Source organism: Anopheles marshallii, chromosome 2, assembly GCF_943734725.1.
Source record: "Anopheles marshallii chromosome 2, idAnoMarsDA_429_01, whole genome shotgun sequence".
In the NCBI taxonomy this organism is placed as follows: Eukaryota; Metazoa; Arthropoda; class Insecta; order Diptera; family Culicidae; genus Anopheles; species Anopheles marshallii.
The window spans coordinates 4758003-4780186 of NC_071326.1; the positions used below are offsets into that span (position 1 = coordinate 4758003).

General features: G+C 49.2%; 1 protein-coding gene across 1 annotated transcript in view; it reads right to left on the reverse strand.

The window, feature by feature from the left end:
- Nucleotides 1-22184, reverse strand: part of LOC128719156 (uncharacterized) — a 69447-nt gene that overhangs the window by 35714 nt on the left and 11549 nt on the right. The window lies entirely within an intron of this gene.

Sequence of the window (22184 nt, forward strand, 5' to 3'; positions counted from 1 at the left end):
CCGTACGGGCACAATCGTCGCGAGTCATTCACCGGCCCGAAATTGGTTAAACCATGGATGCAGAAAAAAACAGAAACTTAGCCATTTATAAACGGGACGATACGAGCGATACCACGGTCCACCCTTTGCCGATGGATCGACGCACGTGACCGTATGTCGGTGGCGATGTTTTGACCAAAGGGCCCTCGCAGGTCGAACCCACTGTGTGACAGTTCCGCTCATTTTTCCCCGACGCTTGGCGTAAACTCAGGAAGTGCTCTATATTTAGTCACACACTCGCCTCGGTACGATTACCTTTTACAGCGCTTCCAACCAGCTTCGCACCATTAGCTGACCAATACCAGCACCCGGCACCAGCGCGAGCGCGGTCGTGTGGTACCTAACATCACTACACGCAACACACTCCAGTATGTTGCTGTTTGCGAAAAAGACGACAAAGACCAGCAGCGTTGCTTGCACTTGCAACCCTTGTGCCGGGGACGGGTCAGTCTGTGTGTGCAAGGCAACATCTTATCAGGTCTTTACTTGTCACCCGCCTCTCACTCCTCCCCACCCAGGTGGTCAGGGGTGGGACACGACAAGAAGGAGGATTCGGTTCGGTTTCATCGGTTGGCACATTCGCGTCACTTTCTTCTACCGAACCCGCGGCCGGCCCGGTGAGACCTTCAGATCCACCCCATCTCTACCACCGCGACCGAGGGACCTCCACCACCCACCCCGGGGGACCACTCATCCACCATCGGCCAGCGCGCAAAGCGGAAGGTGAGGCGCGATCACGAAGGCAGCACGCGCCAACCAGCTATACATTTTATCTTCCTCAAGTCGCGGCCACATCACAATGTTGGTGCCGCGCGACATCGATTCCGCCGACGTGCAATGCTGGTGTAACCCAATGCCGAAAGCGTTCCGTGGCTGCAGTTTTTTTTGTTTCCACCCAAAGGCAGAACTCGAGCAAACCACTTCCCATCGCATGGGCACCCATTCTGGTTCTACGTTCAACAATTACGCAAGTGCTTTCTTCTATCAATAGGATTTTGTCGGCGACCGTCGCCGCCGCCCCGACAGCACCCCGTCGTTGGCGATAGGGAATGCGGGTTCGCCCACCCCCCCCCCCCCCCACCCCCCCCTTTCTTTGATTGACCTTCAGCGCACGGTTGCACAAAGTCTCACGTTGATCCACGCTTGGTGAAATAGAAAAGGAAGGGGCAAACAATTGTCTAAACATTCATCTGGCGCATTCCAGGAGCCGTGAATTTCACGGCTAGAAGAAGCTGTCACGCTGCTTAGATTGTGGGGTGAGAAATTAGCTAGTCACATGCCCTCCTCCCCCCCTCCCCCATCTTAACACTTCCGGCGTTTCTTGGCGTTGCAACCACGCCAAGAATCATACACGCGCCGCACAATTTACGCCTTTTTTGCGCCAGACTGTGCGAGACCGGGCGTTGGTGTTGGTGCACGCGCCATTTGGACCAGTACTGCACTTGCTTTCCACGCGCAGTACACTCTCGCGCTGTGGCTCTCGTTCGTCGCTCTCCCGCTCCAGCACCAAGTCCGGTTGATTGCATCACTTCTCGTACGCTCGAATGATGGATGCACCAGAGGGAAAGGGTGGAAAGGAAGTTGGGTGGCTACAGGGTGGGGAGGGGGGGGGGGGGGAGGACAAAATAAAATGCGGCACATATCGGGTCGGGCAAGTGCTTCCGTAAGTGCAATTTATGATTCAATCGGTTTCACCCGCCCGACTGATCGACTGTGACATTACACAGGGCACGGCGTGAAATGTGCCTTCCTTCCACGGCAATGGGGGGAGGGTGAAGATGTACAGGGAGAATTGAAGTGTGCCGGGTACAGATTGCACTAAACCAACCATCTTGGTCTACGCGTCACACTTCCCGACAGTGGCACACGAGTGATCTTGGAATGTTGGAGAAGGAACGTCTTTTGTTGCATTTGCGGAAGAGGAACTTCGCTGGGGAGCGGTTGGGGTGGTGGCGAGAGGTGGCTTGTTTTGCTTTAACAGCCACCCACAACACTCTTCCGGCCTTTCCCGTTACAAAACAAAACAAACAGACACACAGCTATAGAACCTGCAGTTGGAAGCTTTGCATCGACACTTCGTCCTCCCGTTTGGTTTTTGTCCCCACCTGCCCCAACTGCACTTCAGGTTGCAAGCACTTACCAATACTTCTCCACACTTTTCTCTCGCACACCAATACCATCAATAGCCCGAATCACATTTTTTTAAACCACCCCAAGCCAGGGTGTGGGTTCGATTTCTAATTTTATTCACATTTTCTTGCAATCGAAAAGTGCAAGGCGCAGTTTGAAACTCAACTACGTTGATGGACCAGGGGCAGAGTAGGGAAGAGGGTGATCTGTCAGGGTGGTGGTGGTGGTCGATCAGTGCAATGATGATGATTCTAGCACTCTGCTTATCGTATCGTACGCCGGTCACTAGTCATCTACGTCGGACCGGTCGGACAGACAACGTTCGTCAGCATCACCGTCATTGGCAAGCGAAGGATAGGCGATGCAACACCACACCACGGGATGGGATGGGGACCCGAAGTGCATCCACTTGTGCATCGTTGTATGCAAGTGTAAATTAATTTACCTTCCCGGCGTCTGTCGCACCCCGCAACACGCCGCGCGGCATATAAAACGAGACGAGACATCGCCACCAGACGTGTGTCCGTGTGTCACTGGGGTGGCACGAATCTGGTTGAAGTGGATGATTTATGGCTGGGAAAGTAGTCGCGGTACCTCTTTCGGTTAGTTGGGTGTCACTGGTTCGCGTTACTGACGAGTGTGCGTTTGGGTGTTTTATTACCCTTTTTTATACATTATTTGAGATATCTTTGGCAGTTTGAAGGAAAAAGAAAACATCACATCAAGGAATCGGACAAAGAGCATTCAGCGATAGAGATGTCTGTCTTTATGAACGTCTAAGCGGGTATCACCAACATGTATGAGCACCACACACTCATACGGCCGGGAACCAAGCCTCCCGTGTAAGTGTCGTAAGCATTCCAGAGTCACAACCTTTAAGTCTGATGCGTGCTAACAAATAAAGCTCCACATCTGATTGCGCACGAGGACGACATTGACGGCACAAGACTTTAATGGGAAATTGAATAGCCTTCTGAAAGGCTCCGGAACATGGTGCCTTCGCGTGTATGCAACGATACTTCTGCTTGTGGACATCCAGCGCGTAGTGTTGCGAGTCCCGCTGTATCTGGCTACGGATGGATGAGCATATTTTCTCCAACTATCCGCGGATGGACAAACACACAAACAGTCAACATCCGCTCCGAATCCAATTTTCACAGCGGCTATTCTTCTCGACCGTTCCCTCGACAACTTCAACCCCTTTCTCCAGACAGCGGAAGCCCCACATTAGAACGCAATCCAGACTCACACCTCGTTACTGATGACTCGCCCTGTGTATTTCGTCCAGCCCCGCCTTGCCAACCCTGCCAATCTGGCTGTGGTGAATACATGAAGTAAAGTTTTCAAACCCGAGCCCGCTTTTTGTGTTTCGGGATGAACACCGCACGCGACCACTTCCTTCCTGTGAGCTTAGGCGCATTCGCGTAAATACACTCTGCTCCACTCGCATACACTCTCGGCCGCGATGCACTTCCAGTAGAACGAATCTGTGTCGACAGTTGTGGTGACATGCCATGCACATTCCAAAGAGGCGCGAGAATAAAAAAAAAACAACCCCCAAAAGCACACACACGGACATCACGGTCCTTCGACACTCCATCGACAGCTGATACCAGAGCTGAATCCAAACGTACCAAAACCCCCCTGTTTCGGTGAGCGTCCGCGGGTCACTCGGATATATTGGTGAAATAGCTCAGCAAACGTGCCCAAGCACTTTTCACTGCTCTGCCCCGCTATCGCGATCGCGAATTCATCCAGGACACTGCAATTTGGGGCCAGAACTTTGCACTCAAATCCGACGCAGAAACAATGTGAGCGGATGCGGTTTTTTGTCAGTCATCGGTCGAGTAGATGGGGGTTCGTTCGGTTGAAAAGTTGCAACATACATCGCCACAAAACAGTTCTGCCCGTGACCGTGCTGGCCACCTTCAGAATGGATGGAGACGTATTCCACGGACCGCAGCGTACCGGTGGGTGGCGTACAAGGAGCGGACCAAAAACAATAGCCACATCACCGACCTAGGTCAACGATTGTTACAATTCAAACCATCGGGTTTTACGTACCCGTGCGGACAATGCATTACAACCCTTCCCCGGCGACTCCACCACGCTTCTTCCCAGAGGAATACGCTTAATTTAACTAAATTGCGCTCGCTATTGAGGTGCAAATGTAGGATACGCCATTGCTCCCTCCCCAGCTTTTGTTGCCGACTTCAGGCTCGGCTTGTGTTTTGCGTTTCTCCTTGACAGCATAATCATAGGACAACATCCTTTCGCAGAGTTCCCCCAAAGGCTTTCGGAAGGAGAGTTACAACTCTTGTACTGAGGGTGAAGATGTTAAATTTTCTATAAACTTTAAAGCATTTAAAACATTTTGCACATTGTTCCGGAGTGGTCAATCGCCCAGAAACATGCACGCACAGGAGAATTCCTGGAGACCGACCGGGGTGAAGTTTTTCCAATATGAGGCGGTTCCCACGAGATGTCAGAAACTTTTCGGAAGGGACCGCCATTACAACATTGTATCCTGGGCGGGAAGCACTTTAATTCTTGCTTACTGATACTAGATTCTAAGCGATACAATTTAATAACCATTACGATGCCTCTAAACAGAGTGGTGTTGGTGAGGTTTCATTGTAAATAATATCAAAATACTATTTATGGGAGTAGAGTTCTGGCGTGAAAAAACAATTTTTCCAAATTTCTACTTGTTGCATCTCCTCTCATGCATAATTATTCCAACATTCTCGTTCATTTCCACGCACAGATATCAAATCGCGAAAAAGTCTCTCGCGAACATGGCTCGTGATGGCCTTTATTAGCGTGTGTCATGCAAACTTTTTGTGATCTCGTATCACACAACATTCGCAAAATTTGTCCCCTCCGCTCAGGGAGCCTATGATTCAACGATAACAGCACGTCCGTTCCATGCGGTGTAACTTGATTTGCTTTTTCAGCTACAGCTCCAGATAGCCCGACGCTCCGCCACCACATGGAGCTAACCCAATTTTAACTCTCCCCGCAACACTGTTTTGGCTTCCGTGCGTTCGCTTTTACTGTCAAAAACGTGTTACTTAACGACAACCGCACACAGGGTGCACATATTAAATGAAGCGAAACCCCCCGAAAAGGGTATACAAACACATCGATCCGCGGCAAGAAAACGACAATTTAAAGTCGATTATTGAAACTGTTTCCATCGATAAAATCATTCCCCTCGCGGTGGTTCGGTCGGGGCTGGGTAATCATTGCCGAGTTGGCTCACTGGCCCCCGGGATTTTGTCGTGGGTGGGTGCTGGGTACGGTACCTTGCTGCATCGTGCCAGGATGGTAACGGCAAACGGCAAGCAAACGCATACCCACCCGTCTCTACGCGGTGGGCCTCGCTTAATTAGAAGCGGAACGCAAGTGACTTGTCACTCCTGGAACGGTTGGCGGTCGTCGTCGCCGTTGTCGTTGTCTGGCACTGGTTCGCATGTTACGCCAGCCAAACTCTGCCTCTAGTCGACTTGTTTAGCGTATCGAGCGTATCGAGAGGGACGGCCCAAGCGAGGCGAAGCAGCGAACAGCTGAACATTCAACTGTCACTTATCGTTATTCTGCGTGCTCTTTAGTGTGCAGCGAATCCGCTCGCGGAAATAAACTCCGAGTGTTGATAGGACATAAAAAAACAACAACAGGAAAGCAGCAGAAAAGATTTGCAGCACAAGCAGAAAAGTATATCTTCGAAAAATATTCGTTTTTTTAATACAGAATTTAGATACATTTTACTGATGGAATTAAATTTTAAGTCCATCAAAAACCCTGCCTCACTGTCGGTAAATGCTTCCGCATTTAGATTTCCACTACACCCTTAAGATAGTGGGGTGGGTGATTTCTTTTGATACACTAAGCTAGTCATGGACAAGTCAACCAGCACGCACACACTCGCTCTAAAGCGTGCACCATAAACACAATCGCGGTTCCCCCGGAGCAACCTATACCAGACACGAGCCATACACGTACGTTATGTTTACATAGCAAATCCCTTGTCGAGGTCACTCGCAGCATGAAATGCAGGCAAAAATCGCCAGCTGATAACACAATTGCCAACCGGGAGGACCTGGAGTAACGTCAGAGACCACACTGTAAACCGAAAAACTCCGTCCACGACAAGACTAAATGACATTCGTCCGTTCGCTTGCCGTGCTACGGCTGGGGCTGTAACACAATGTAACACGGTGGCGGCAAACAAAACGATGCGCTTACGGAAGCGAGTAGTGCGTTTAAGGTTGCAGACTGTTGGCAAAATCGAAAATGGTTGCCGGGGGTGCGAGTGGACTAGAATAGAGGGCGCCCGTATCAAGCGATAAGATTAGTGTGCAGCGCCAGTCACAATGCCGGGTTCGGAATCCAATGCCACCCACCGTTGCATCTACACATGGCACACACACACACACATGTATACACAAACAAGACAATGATGGGGCTCGATTAAGTCGCTTTATCAGCGTGGAACTCTCAATGCGTCTTCCAGCAACGAGTTGTCAAATATGGGCGACTTTTTGCAGACTCGCCGGTAATTGATCCAACATTCGGCCCAAGCACTGAGCAAGTTCTGTGACTAATTAAAACGATGTTAAACGCTTATCGGAAATGCTGTACTCCCCACAACGCTTTATCATCTTTTATCACCGACGGTATGCAAATTTACCAATGTCAATGATTTTCCACCCCGCTCTGTCTGCCAACCCCTCCCGTCGGTCGGCACACACTGGTTCAGGGCTCCCGTGTCTGTACGTTAATTAATGCATCGCAAACGGTACACGAGCGTTTAACGGGCCGACAGCTTACAGATAGCAACGTCAGCTGGCTTCGATACGGCAGCAACAGGCAGCTACTTCTATGTAGATCAATTTTACGAATCCGACCTGCACACAAACTCTGCAACACTTAATCCTATCCATTCGCCAAAGCTCCCGGGTACGGATGAACACGAGATGGCAGGTTGGCTGTCCTGGTCCGCCTGTTGCCACTACACGCGCAACGGTTTTACGGGGGTTTTGCTTTTGTTTCTCCAGTTTACCTCATGAACATTTTCCTTTATTTTTGTTTTCCCTTTTTTCCAAGCACCTATGCCTCCATTCCATTTTCACCCAACTGACCTCTCCGGTCCACCGTTAGGCAGAACACAGTAGGAAGAAATTAGAGGGATTCCTTTTTATTTGATTTTGCTTTTTCCATTAGCGATCGCACTCGCCGTGGTGCGGTAAGTTCGTTGAGTTTGTATGGCATTTGTCGCTGCACCACCGTTTGGATGGTTTGTACTTTGGGGCGACCACTACCACACACGACCACGCAACTAAACGATTTAAAGTCAATCAATAAAATTCATACATAATTTATGCAATGGGGTTGATATCCCTTTCCGGCACGGTCGTGAACAACAGAGCTAAGCAGACACGGCAAATGGAAGTAATGGTAGGGAATTCAAAACATAATTTTGTGATAAATAAAAGGTTCTACTGAAACTTCAATAAGCCAGTTTTAGAGAAAAATACAATACAAAACGGAAATTTAAATACTTAAATTATCCAGCACTTAATGCTGAAGGATTTGAAATACATTCCTTAGACCATGGAGGGACCTTGTAATGGTACGTTCAACCATGTGATTGCAAACGAAAAATAATCTTTATTATATCGAACATTTGTGAATGCAACGTGAGAAACTTGTCAGTTGTTCTATTTGAATTATCCTCACAAAAGAATGCATGCACCTTGCAGTCCACACGATTTATCAAAAATATTAATCAAGAACAGCTCGATATTTAGATGGGGGAACCAGCAAAAAAAATCAATGCAGATGCGAAAACACAGGGCCTCCAAAAAAATGGGTCACCTTCAAGCACGAAACGCATCCCTTGGTGAAGATGTTGCAACGAACCGTTTGATCTCGACCGCATGCGAAAAGCCGCCATCGAGAATGACGAAGCGAAACATTATTCGCCAGAAGAGACAACCGAAAGCCGGCCCATCAGGCGCCGATTCGTCACGGCTGCTACCGACTATTGTGGCAAATATTCGACCGACAGATTAGCACAAACAGACCTCACACGCCCTGGTAGGAGGTCCTTGCGCGATCATCGCAGCGCAGCGCACTGCCGTCCTCGCCCTCGGGACAGTTGCGCCCCACAATCGTGCTGCACAGTGGGCTTTCACACACGCTCATTGACGCTCGGTAATAAAGGTTTCGGTGCCGCCGGATCACACCGGGCCGGGCTACCCACACCCCGGGCTCCATTGAACCGGCGAGTGGAGAAGGAAAATTAATTATATAATTCACACAATGCATCGGCAACGGCTCAATAGACCGGCCGACTGGGCGAGACGTAGCGAGCTCTCTAGCTCACTATCGAGCGCGATCGGCCACTCGAGACGCTCGATCCCTCTTCCGGCGCACAGCGAACCCCACCGTTGATTGATTCTGCATTAGTACCCCGTATGCCCAGCACTGCTGTGAGGACTTCTCCCTGGGGAAAGGACGTCCCGTTCCTGTGGCGAACGATGACGAAGATGATTATGGTTGAGTATACACAGTGCATCATGATCAGCGCCCGTGACTCTGGCGGCGAACAACCTTCGCTCCGTCGGCTCCGCCGGTTGCGGGCGAAAGATCGTTCATTTGTCGATTTTATTGGATCCCTTGGCGAAGGCTTTGTTTATGCTTCGCCGGCTCCACAGCACCTTCAATTCGCGGTTGAAATCAATTTTTAAAGAAGCTGCCTGTTGCCTCAACACCGTCAAGCACCGTGTGCGCCTATGATGATGCTGTATCGGTGCCAACAGATCGGCTTCGGGGCTTGGCCAACCCAGAACCACCCGTCTGGTAGGTGAGACAATGGTAGTATCCTCCAGTCGCAGTAGGTCCCCCCCCTCCCCCCCTTCCATCCCCATCCCGTACTTCCAACAGGCGACGAACCTTCGACAGTCGTTGATCGATTTGTGGCGATTTGAAACGGTCCTCCTCCAGCCACCATCCAAATGGTTTTCCTCACCCTTGCACCCCCTGCAACTCACCCCCACGACGACAGGGAAGGCGACGAGACGATGCACCGAGAGTGGCCCCAAGTGGTACCTTCGCCGCTTCTCGCTCGCTCGACTTTTTTTGCTTGCCCGAGTTCGTCACACGATCAATCTTCAGAATTGTTTCCTTAGTTGCAATACCTGTCCCTCCCCCCCTTTTCGGGACATCGCAACCCTCACGCGGCCTGTGTTCAGCTTCATTATCTTCTTCGCAGCCTTGCGCCGCTTTCCCTTTCACCCGGCTCCACCGTTTCGGGAAGATGCCATGTTTTCCAGCCAGCCGCACCGGTATCGGCACACCGTGAGATGGCCCCGAGTGATCTGCTCGTGAGTTTGGACCGTCGTCCAATTTATGCATTTCTCGAGGTCGTTCGGGAGCACGGCTACGCCCAAACCACCGGTATTTCTTTTCTCTTTTATCTGCCTCTGCACCCCATGGTCATAACTTTAGCAGATCATAAATGACGCGATCACTTCGGTAATGATGATAATGATGTTGGGAACTCGTTCCCGTTGCTCATTCCGGCGCCCCTGCCAATCAAGCTCACCGGCAGATCCACCGCTCGTGTTTTTGTCTCGGGTTAGTATTGTTTTCGCATCCTTTTATCGCTACGTTTCTTCCCAAAACAGTGCCGATGTGCATCGCTGTTATGCACGGCGAATCGATCATTTTCTTCCGCTTCCGTTACCGTCACAGCGCGTTACCTTTCCGATATCGGACAAATGAGTTGGGCATTGCGTAGTTAGAAACGATTTTTTTGTGAGATAATGCTCAAAGAATAATCTGATTGCAATTGTTGATGGAATGCTCTACTCCAAGCCCACCATAGACAGGTGTATCTTCAGACAAGCATTAAAGGCTGTGCAGATCCAGGAAAACGACACGATAAACTTCAAAAATAGCAAACTGGAGCAATGGAGCGTTCTCAGCAATTGAGGTATTCAACTTTCTTCAAACCAATTTCTCCCATACATCCCCTCGTAGACGCTCGTCTACTGCAAGAAACGATTTAAGAAAGGCTATGCACAATACCTTCCTTACCATCGACACGCGTTTTTGGCAATCGTATTGACGTGGCATGATGCGAGGTTGAGCACGACTTTTGATACGATTGCGTTCACCTCTAGTATCGGCTGGGCAATTGGCTACAAAACAAACGGTGCGATGCGGCGCAGCAACGTCAAATCGCCGACTCACACACACCTGATTATATCGTCATTGCGTCGAAAAATGCGTATTTTCAGAATCAGCTCACGAGTGCAATTTGGTGCTGTTCACGCAACTTGTGATGACATTGAGCTATAGCACCGTGCACCCTGGTGGGCCGTAACGTACAGATTCAAATCAGCCCACGGTATAGCTCTGGTACTGTGTTCCTGTTGCAGATGCCCGGCCGCAAACACCGTACCCTCCCTCCCAACGTCCATCCGGCGTGCTTGCGAGAGCTGCAATGAATGCAATTATTTCACGTCACTCACCCATTCAATCAATGAATTGAAATGACTTCCTATTTATAAAGAAGCTCGCTCGGGTGGCAAATCACACTTTCCGAGCTGCATTGCGAAGGCATTCCGACTGGGTCAGTGCAGATGCAGCACTGAGCTAGTTAGTGCAGTGCAGGGGATCGCATGCTCCAGCAAATGCACTGTACTAGATATTTAGGTTTCTTTTTTGTAGCACAAGAAACACTGTTTCACCGAACAGTTGGAAAGAATCTAAGAACTTGCCATAACGATACATGCTGCCAGGTCCAAAAAACGACCTGGCGACGCTTGACCCAACTATTCATCAGCGCACAAGTAACAGAGTTAATAGTGTTCAATGCTCAACAAAGCATAAAACAAAACCCCTGAAAAGTAAAGCATCAACCAGCAACAGCAACACACCGAACAATATCGTGCAAGCCGCAAACCGCATCCCTTCGAGCAGCGTTCGTTTAAGGAAAAATTGTACACCGCCACCATCGCCGTCGCCGGGCTTACCGACGGCAGCCAAACCGCCGTTAACATAACGTCAATTGTATTATTTAAAAACACATAAAAATACAACAGTCATGATTTTCTCATCTTCGACACATCATAAAGTTATCAGCTTTCCCCGGGTGTGCCACGCCCAGAACCTGCATTCCGATACGTCCAGGGACCGTCTGCGACCGTCCGTGTGGCGTGAAGCAATCATGTCTCCCCCGTCCGTGTGTCCCGATCTTTCCGATCTCCCGGACGATTAATGCCTGCGCGAAATGCCTGTGAGCGGCAGACATTTGGAAGTTGGTGTACACGTTCGTCTTCCACTGCCCGGTGTGTGATGGGGCTGTTCATACCATGCAATTACCAGTTGATATAGCGGAAAGATGCAAGAATTGCAGCATGTGAAGCCCCCAACGCCTCGGCCGCCCGTCCCCTTCGCCGACGCTGACGAATGGCGTCCCCCGAACCTGCTGATTTCTTCCAATTCTTGAGCAGGCAAAACAAAAGCCCAGCGAATAAACACGGCACAAAAACAAGCTAACAAAACACCAGTCAGTCGTACAACGCCGCACGAGAAAACAATATCATTTCCTTCGTTTGCCTCGGTACCCGGTAATAATCGAAAATTATCCATCTCGATTTGCTCGATTTGATGGTCCACCACTCTCGCGGTCCGCTCCGGTTCCTGATCTAACCGTCCCGAGGGGGGATGCCACCTAAAGAGCTGCAGAGCTCCGATACACGCGGTGACTGATGACCGAATGGAAGGTAGCCACTTTGCTACCCATTTGGTCGGCAAACGATGCTATGCCCATATCAACCCGCGATTGCGATCATAATGATCAGTTCAGGAACACCGCCAACGTAATGATCAGTCGAACGATGCAGGTCGTAGTTTCGCTTCGATTCGGTGTTTTGTTTAAGTTTTTTGTTTTTTACCACCAAAAGTCATAAAAAGAAGTTGCAGCTATTTTTAAATTCGTTAAGGGAATTGTGCAAAAAATCTCCACCGTCTTTTTTCCAGGCCCTTTGAGGCAACTACAGTTTGAATCGCGAAGATATCAAACATTCTACTATTTCATCAATACTTTCTTTTAGCTATAGAATCATTCAAAGACTTGTCTAATTGAAATCCTCAGAGCATGGACAATCAAACTGCACTTAGTAACGGAGCATCGAAAATGCCGTGCAATCAGCCAGTGCCGACAAAAAATGGAGCAATATCTTTTGTTTGCGATCATCAAACCCGTCAACGGGCGCGTGCTGCAGTCGAAACATTGTCGTACCGCGATAAAGCATGCCACAAATTATATCTAAAGAGCTGCACACAATCGGACAACCAGATAAGCTTCAACTTCATAAGTGTTGCCCCAAAGCCCTGACGCCATTCGGCTAAAAGATGCGAAATCATGCCAGCTCCGAAGGATGCACACAGGTAAAGAGATACGGCAACACCTACACGGGTTCGCGCGGCATAACGCACCGCAGCCAAAGTGCTGCAACTTACTTGCAATCGGCCACCGGTGTAATAAATCCACCACAGACAGTGCGACTAGGCACTGGTTTGGGGAACCCAGGAGGGTGTGGGAGGAGAAATTGGCCAGCAGGAGAAGACGCAATGGCAGTGCAAACGTATTATCATTGTGCTACAAACCGCGAAAAGGAGAAGCTGAACTGATTTCCTTTACCTTTTGTCTTAACTCCCGGGTTTGCAAAAGCACCCCGCAAGAGAGTGAGATGGTGATGCAGGCTGCGCGCGAAGATCTTTTACCCCTTGCCGAACCGCTTTGTTTACCACCGGAGTGGCTCGACACCCCGTAAAAGGGGGCGAGAGAAGAGATGATAATTACAATCATAAATTTTTATTTTACGACATGCATTCAACAGTTGCGGCATTTGGCCGCACGCGCGGTTCGCTTTGTATGAACAAGTCGGTGGGTTGCGCTGCGGGATGGTCGGCAGGGAGGGAACAAGGGGGTGGCGGCCACATGGTTGAGCGTTTGTTTGTATGCTTATGTTTGCTCGCGGCTTTGGAAAACGCCAGTGCCAGGGTCAAACAGAGCAGCAACAGCATCAAAAGCTACAACTTCCTTTGCCGAGTTTCGCAGCTTCGCAATGGGTTGAGTTATGGACCGGACGAGCAGTTGCACAGCGCACCTCTACCAAGTAGTGCTGCCGATCGATCAAAGCGCCAGGCAGCGCCTCGATCATCCCACCAGAATGGAAAAGGGAAAAGTGAATCAATGAAATCTATCAATTTGTTAGGGTAATGATAAATAAAGCCACCCCATAACCATTAGCACAAATTATATGTTATAACAATCGCTTCCAACCCACTGCAGCGGCGGATGAAGCGATCATCACACACACGCATCTCAACACTCGCAACACTGTGAGGCTTTAATTTATCAGGCTGATTTTTTTTTTTGTTGCTGTTTCCCGGGCTTTTGGGATTCCAAGGCACCACGGCGAGACGGGACATTATGTTACGGCCGCACGTTTAGGCTATCATTTAGAGGCTAACACGTTATGAGTTCGTTATTTATTGGTGTGCTTCTTCATCGTAGTTTTGCTACCGACCTGCAGGAGGCATCCGAAAGGGGGATCCTTTTTTATCTTGTTTTCGAGGTATTTAATCTCGTCTAATCTGAGAAGGAGCATCATTAAAACAGGCAAAGGGTGTAAATAAGGAAGAAGGTAAATTAAGGGCGAAATACAAACAATCCCAGGCATGTCTCTTATTTCCCCTATTTTATTAGACCAGCTTCTACAAAGTACTCTGAAAAGATCAGGATTTCTGAGCACTAAAATTCGCTATTAAAACTCACAATAATTCAGCGCAAATTCGCCTCAGTCATCGCTAATTTTAGGACGTTTCGCGTATTTTGGACACCAGGCGACACACAGCCAGTCGTACACTTCCTGCAGGTTTGCGAGAAGCGTCACGACTGACTCGAACTGCACTCAGCAACAATCTTGCATTTTACAACTTCCCACATCGCATGCGTCCCCGACACGCTGCACACATGCACACGGATGCACATTTCGCGCGAGCGAGCGGTGCCGCGCCTGTGTGGGTGCGACATCCTTCAATTTGCAGCGAGAAGCTGAATAACAGCTGAGAGCGAAAAACCTGTGCCGCTTTCTTTGGCCGTTTTCCCTCATTTCCCATACACCAACACGCGCGCAAGTGTACGTGTGCAGGGGTGGCAGTAACTCGGACGAGAGTTTTGCCTACTTACACAGTGAGGCGGCACACAAACACATCCACACGCAAACACACCAAGGACACTCCTTGCACGGATCCTTCACGCAGCCGTCTCCTCGCAGCCGGGTTTGAGCCGGTTAGCAACAATGTTGCGCCAACCAAGGGGGGTGAGTGAGAGAAACGCGTCATAACAACCGTTCGTACCCAAACAAACAGAGCCACAGGAGCCGGGAGCCGGAAGCCGATGGGAGCGTTGCCGCTTCGGGCCGCAAAAGAAAGCGGCGCGGGGTGGAAAAGCCGGCACGAATCGCTTCGCAGCCACATGTTTTCCTATCCGTGGGCCAAACCTCTGGCATGGGTGTATGGGTGACCCGACCGCGTCTATGGCGACGACGACGGCACGATGAGCAGACACGTTGCATGTGCACGCACACGCACACCAGCACCGACACGACCCACATGGCTGGCTAGCTGGCTGGCTGGCTGGCTGGCTAGCTGTAAACCGATTTTCCCACATCCGAGACACTTTTCCGAGACCCTCCCTCCATCCCCGCCACACAAACTCGCGCCCGTCCCGATGCGCACACACTCCGGAGGTGAATATCTCGGGGATTTTTTTGTATTACGCTTCTTTTTTTGTTCATTGGATCGCCATCCACCACCCAACAGCAGTGGGTGGATGGAAGCGTTGACAATTGTCCTTGAACTTGACGCTGATGTATGCCTCGTTCCGATTTATGCTGGCCTCCTCCTCCTCCCGGGCTTCCCCCGTTTCAATGGTCGCGCACTTGTCCTGTCCCCACCACCCCGGCAGTGGAGTGCTGAAGAGCTGTTGCTATATCGATGGAGAATTTTCCGTTTCCTTTCTCATGGAAGCTCGTTGACATTTTTTCGTGTTGCTGTTGTTGGTTTTGTTTCTGCTCTGGACGTGTGTTTTTTTCGTTTTTTATTTTGGTTTCACCGTCCCACTATTTACTGCCGGTACCGCTCACCGGAAAGGTTGACTGTTTTTCCGTCCACCGCTGAAAAGGGCTGTTTTTCTCGGTCCGCTTTTTGTTTGCGTGTGTATTTGCTTGCTTTTGTGTGTTCGCTCTTGTGTGCAGGAACCTGATTCTGCTCATTAGCTTCCGTCAAGTGGAATGAAGTAACGCTGCTGTGGCTCCACCACGGGGGAATACTTTTCTAAACCCCCCCATTCCAGGTTGCAACCTCGCCGGTACTACTTACTTACTACCAAACAAACCCTTCTACCGCGTTGGTTGCAAGCCCGTTGCATCACAATTCCATCACCCCCGTCATGTAAAACCTTCCGCGAATCCTTCGGTGAAAAATTCCTGGTTTTACTGATCCGCAACCCGCTCCAGCGACGCGGTGCATTATATCATGCAGCATTGCATTGAGTGTATGGGCCAGGTACTGCGTTTGTCTCCCCCTTGAAGTAATGCACATCGAGGACTTACTGTAGGCACACACGCGCGCGCACACCCTTGCACTCATTAGTGCACTTCTTTATGCAACAGGATTGGTGTGAGAAAAAAAATCTGGCGCGCATTGCTCGGCACCGTCCTGGATGTCACCTGAAAGCCACCATTATTTCAACGAGAGCAGGGAGGTCTACGAGCGAACAGACAGGCATACTTGGAACAGCGGGAAATCAGTTCCTTATCAATTCTTCTATCACAACCCCATGTCCGTAAATGAAACACACTCCTGCCAATAGCATTCCGGATTGTTTATGAAACATACAATTTCAGGGCGAGGATATTCAGTGTCCTCTGCTGCACGACCACCGGTGATCGGTGAGCGTTTTCGAAAATCGGCCCAACAACCGATAGGAAATGAGTTTAATGATATCGTACATTCGCGATGCATATTTCATAATCCATATCTCGCCATCCATCCTGGAAGGTTTCCGCGCACGGCCAAAGCATCCTTAGGATACACCCGCCTGATGCATGCAGTATTATCGTGTGGTGTGCACACAGAAAGAATGATTGGTCAACCGGACAGCGGCCCGGAGTTTCCGTGGGTATGTTGCCAGCTCAATCTATCACAAACCGAACGGAGAGCGCAATGTGCTTGGTAAATAATACCACTAATAACTTCACTTCACATTGTTTATCCGGCGCAACATATCCGTGGACCCTTTGGCATAACCGTGACGAACGCATGCCGACAGTTGTCGGAAACCTTCAACCACGCCTAAAGCGTCACTTGTGCACACCGGTCGTGGCTAGTTTTCGTGACCAAAGGCAGAGGGGGGACAGAATGGAGAATATTAATTAAAATTTGCATATTTAAAAATGAATTCTTTAACATGAATATTTCACAAAGGCCCCCCAGCCGAGATCATTTGTAAGAGTAAATATGAGATGAAATTGATGTGTGCGAGTATCGCAGCGAGGCGTTTGTCGTTTTTGTTGAGGATTTCTCGTCTGGACAAGATTTCGTCCTGATCGAAATCAGTTTACGCATGGTTAACTTAAGTCGGAGTAGTTTGTCGGAGGGATCAATAATGCAAAGGGCTCTTAAAGTACCTGAATTCCACAGCGACTCTAATGGATGTATTCAAATGTTGGTCTGGTGTGGGCCTCAGAGCAATGCGGCGGCCAGCACCAATTAGGGTGGTCAGTCGGTAATGAGGATTGCTCCGTCATACTTCGGTTGTGCCACACAGGAACTCGCAACACACGGTTCCGCACACCGAACCGGCGATAAACTTTATGTAGCGAAAAATTCCGTCCCATTTCAATCTCTGTCTGGGCCACTGTAAATGAACTCCGTGAGCGGAAGCTTTTCCCAACCGAACTAAATTTACGACCATCCAATTTCTTTTCCACTGCACCGAAGGTCCTTGCTGCTTTTTCGCTGCGTGTGGAATCGAATGCGTGTCTGTGTGTGAGTGCCGGCGCGATTGTTGTGCATCAAAAGCATTGTTTCTACTGCGCTCTTGTTATCCTCCGTCGGCAGTAGCTGGTCTGCATACATCGAGCGAAACCTGTCGTTGAATAACAAAAACAACCAACCAATGAAGATGGCTCCCGTTCCCAGCGATAGAAGACCGGGTAAGGGAAAGACAAAAAAAAAGCACGACAGAAGCAGTTTGGTGACAAGAGAATATCGCGCACAAAGCATGACAACATGCAGCAGCACAACGCAAAACCAACGGAAAAAGCTCTCTAATCATAAAACAAAACTGGAGGGACAACAGAAGGAAGAAATAAAGTATACACACTGCCAGCCCAGAACGGATTGATCCCAGTCTGCAGGCATAAGGGATTGATTGTGGTGCATGCATGTGGTAACAGCGTGAGGAGACTCACTCCTTCTCACCGTTGTACACCCCCCCCCCCCCCCCCCTTCCCGCCCTCCTCGTCCACAACTCGTGCCAATTCTAGCATACACACGACACACGAAGACGGAAAGGATGCATTGTTCCGGGCGACTTTACATTTGTTTTCGTCCTTTCTTACATCGAAGATCTCGATGCTACGTGCTCGGTTGCTGCACTGGTGAAAACGTGGAAAACCGAAACCGGGACCAGGAAGCGTCCCGGAATACGGGGCACACGGCCCCTCTTGTTCCCTGGTTTCAAATCATCTTGCGTTAGCCGCGACTCCTCGGCTTGATCTTCCCCATTGGTCTGCCCCTCGAGTGCCGGAGCGCCGTATTTCAAGACAGTCGGAATGCATCAAGAAATATTTCCCTGCATTTTACGATTATTGCCGTTCTTGAAATTGATGTTCATTATCTTCGTCCAACCACCGGAAATGGAAACCGAAAAGACTAAGGAAAGTGCAGCAACCGAAGGTCAGCGTGGACACTAAAAAACCCAACCAATGCACAGAGTGTGTGCTGCTGCTGCTGCTGCGCGTTCTGCTAAATCCAATTCAATGTGTTGGCCGCACTGATCCGGTGCTATTACTTTCATCGCTATCCTCAACGAATGGCCACCCATCTGCCATAACCTACATTCACGCTAATCCGGCCAGTAAAAGACATCACCCTGGTCACTTGTGCTGATAAACCTCCCTCCCCGCCCAAGGAAAAACTCCGTTTCGCTTTCGATGCATATCGTTTCCGTCAATCAGTTTCTAATTGTCCTAGGTCAGTGTCATGGTCGCCCCCGGGCTCGCAGCATTTTGTTATCGTTTCCGACTCGCAGGCTGCCACGCTGAGAGACGTGACGACTGCGAATGCTTACTGGGGCGAGCGAATGTGTTTGGGGCAAAAAGGCGCCCACACTTTAGCAATTCTTTTTACAACAACACAACACACACACACACACCTAGACACACAAACGACTACATCAACTACAGCAACACTAGCTTCAGCAAATAATTCACCAAGTGCTGTGGAAAACGCTGGAAAAATGGTGAAAAAAGTGAACCTATTCCCGAGGTTTGTTCTCACTTCGAGTGTGAAATTGATTCGAAACTGGAAACGTGCACGTGTCTATCATTTCATTATGAAAGCTCGTTTTTTTGCCTTCTCTTCTTTTTCCCTTCGAATGGGATTGGCCGTGCCAGGTCTGGCGGCCGTAGAACCGGGAAGGTTCGGTCGTCTGTTTGTTCGCCTTCCGAGATACGACCGTACAGTACGAACAACGGCGGCAACACCTAGCACTTTTGCGTCTTTCTGCAACCATTTAGTTTGGTGTTCTTGTCTTTTTCGCACTCTGGCTCTCTCTCTGTCTTTCGGTTTTCATCGTTTGTTTTTCCTCCATTTAACCAGTCAGCCACACTTTCACAGTACATTACATTTCCCACAGTCAGCGCGAGCATGTGAGTGTTTTGTTGGTTTCGACTGGAGCATTCGTTTTTCCTTCCCTCCAAACGGAGCTCTAACAAGCATATCGATTACGATATGGGCTTTCCCGCGAACAAGACACACACATACACCGATGGGAGGGTACGATAAGCCCCATTCGCCGGTAAAAAAGATCCGATCCGACGCGAGCTGGTCCGGGGGTGGTGGATAGTGGAACGCTTTTCCAGCGAAGAAGTTTTCCAACCGATTCAGGCATGAAAATGATCGGACGCACCATGGAAAACATGGGCTGGTGGGGAGAGGAGGTTGTTATTTGATAAGGCAATTTTCTGCGCTTGTGCTGGCACCACCGCTTGCAGGGCCATGCATCGCTGCATATCCCAAGGTCACTCAGATGGCGTATATGCGGGCCGGTGTGGTATTTTATTTAAATTGAAAGTATTACAATCATGCTCCCGCTCTTTTCTCGATTGTGATTTATGATGAAGGGGAGCATTGAGCGACTCAACCGTTACTGAGATTAAGGTTGGAAAAACTACAAGTTTTCCAACAAGTTCCCATAATGTAAGACACATGACATGTCATCCGCCTCCGCTAACAACGCAATTGATCTTAAAAAAATCGTCTTTTTTCATCTCTTCACGCCAACTACATCAACAATACACAGCTCAGCAAACCAAAACACAAATATGTAGCGAAGTCATCACCGCCTATTTGTTTTATCCTCATTAATTTTAAGCAAATCATTAGCTCTTTGACGCTTCAACGATCTCAAGAAGGCACGGACGTGTTAATTTGTCCTCTCTTGTCTTGCAGATCGTGTCAGACGGGTCTATTGATTCAGCGATCGCTAATTTAAAGTCAACTCATCAGCGTCACAAACATTGCTTTCCCTTGCCGTCCTAACGAGCTGTTGCGCTGAGGTGACGACGACTGATCGATCTCTTTTCGAGCAAAGTTCTGGCTGTCTGCTGGCCAATGGCCCAAAGTTCACGGACACGAAAGGAGCGACCGCCGGGCGTTAATATGCACCGCACGCCAGCGGGTATCGAAATTCTATCGGTTGCAACTCGCAGTTGCACTGGCACGCATTCCAGGGTACGGCTGTGAACTGCTGCTTCCAGTGTTAATGTAACATTCCGCTTACATGCCTTACAAAAAGTTGGGAAGAGCAACTTCACCAACAAAAAACAACGTACTCACCTCCACTCCCGGTCTCGCTTTCTGTACGGTTAATGCGCAAAACACGATAAAAATGGCAAATTATGCCATGTCTGGCCATCATGATTCTGGTTCGCTTGCGATCAGTTCAGGGAGTTGTACGCATTTTTTTTTCGTTCCTTTATAAACCGATGTCGGAGCAGTTTGGGGCATTTAAAATCGAATAAAAGACGAGCACTGCGTCCCGGAGGCTCCTGCATAACCTTGCGGGTTCGTTGCGTACCTGTGTGTGTGTGTGTGTGTGTGTGTCGATTTTCCCTCACGACAAGCGATCCTGCGGAACTTTTATAGCGACGGCCCCCAGCTAGGGGAAGGAAGCGAGACATGATCCACGCAGAACTTAATGAGCTGTGGAGGATGGTAAAATACCATCTTCAAAAACGATGTGAGATACACCGACCCGGCGGTAGAAATTGCAATTGCAGTTGATCCATGTGATCATCTTCCAATTTCTGTTTTATTCCTCAAGGATTTTTCGTATCCGCAAGAATTAAATTTCAAATTTAATTCACCGTTTTCGTTCTGTTGCAAATATTTTTCAAAAGTATTTCTGTTAAACCATTAGTAATTTGAAGTTAAAATAGTGTCCGTGAATAAACTGCTGCCGGCCGGAAAAAGAAGCGACGCACGGTGAGGCAAAAGTAAACCTACAACCATCAGCCATCTTTTACTTAAGATGGCTTCCAATGATGCATTGGTAAGCCAACTGAACTTGACCCTCCTCAGCATCGATCCTATCGTGATGCAACGGTTAGCAGAGCAATTCTTCCTTTCGTTACCTTACCAGTATATCGCTCCTGCGGTCGCTGTGGAAAAGCGCTGTGCTCCAGTTCTGTGCCATTCGACCAGAATGAGTGTGTGTGTCTGTAAGTGGTAGGGATGGTTTGCAAAATCGTTTATATTGCTCGTGGTACTTCAATCCATCCGTTCGCGTACACTGAGCACAAATGAGTCCGCGCTTTACATTCGCGAGCCCTTTCTCCTCGACCGAGCAGAGAAAATGTTTACCCAAACCTCTAGCCGATCTTGCATGCAGGCTGCTTACAAGAAATAAAATACTCCGCACAACATTGATCATGCATCACGATTGGTAAATACAACAATCGCTCGAGAGGGTGTTCTTCCCGTTTTCCTCCCCCTGACCGCCCGCATAAACCCCATCGCTCCATCCGGAGCGCCGGAGCGGGAAGTGTGGCCGCGGAAAATCGGGCGACCCGCCGCAACACACGGCAACACAGGGAACACCAGAACCGCGCCGCGTGTGCCCGCGATCGCAAGAAATGAATCAATGCGCAAAATGAAAAATAAATGGCAAAAACAGGTTTATTAGCTATACCGTTTTTGAGTCACCCCTGTTCCCTTTTGGCAGAAGTTCTGCCATGTCCAGAACGGGTCGCCGGGGTTTTTGAGTTGCGGCGCACCGTTTTTAACCTTTTTTTTTTTTTGTTGCTCTTGCTGCCATTTCTTCCCTGTCAACTAAGCCTAGATTGTATTGCTCGGGCTCGTTGCTGTTTCCAATGCTAGCTCGAACAGAAGCTCGTGCAACACAGCACAGGAACAACAGCGTCCGTGAGGTGATCAGAGAGTGGTTCCGGGCGAAAATCATCGGCATAGTTTAAGGATTTGCTTGGAGGTGTTTTTTTTTGTTGCTGCTTGGTTGAAGCTTGCAGCAAAGGAACGTGATATTGGATCGGTTTTTTTATTCTCGTAACGAAGCGTTCCGCGGTGGTGGAATAATACGGGCGAAAAGGTTAATGATCGTAACGATGAGGTATTATCGCTAC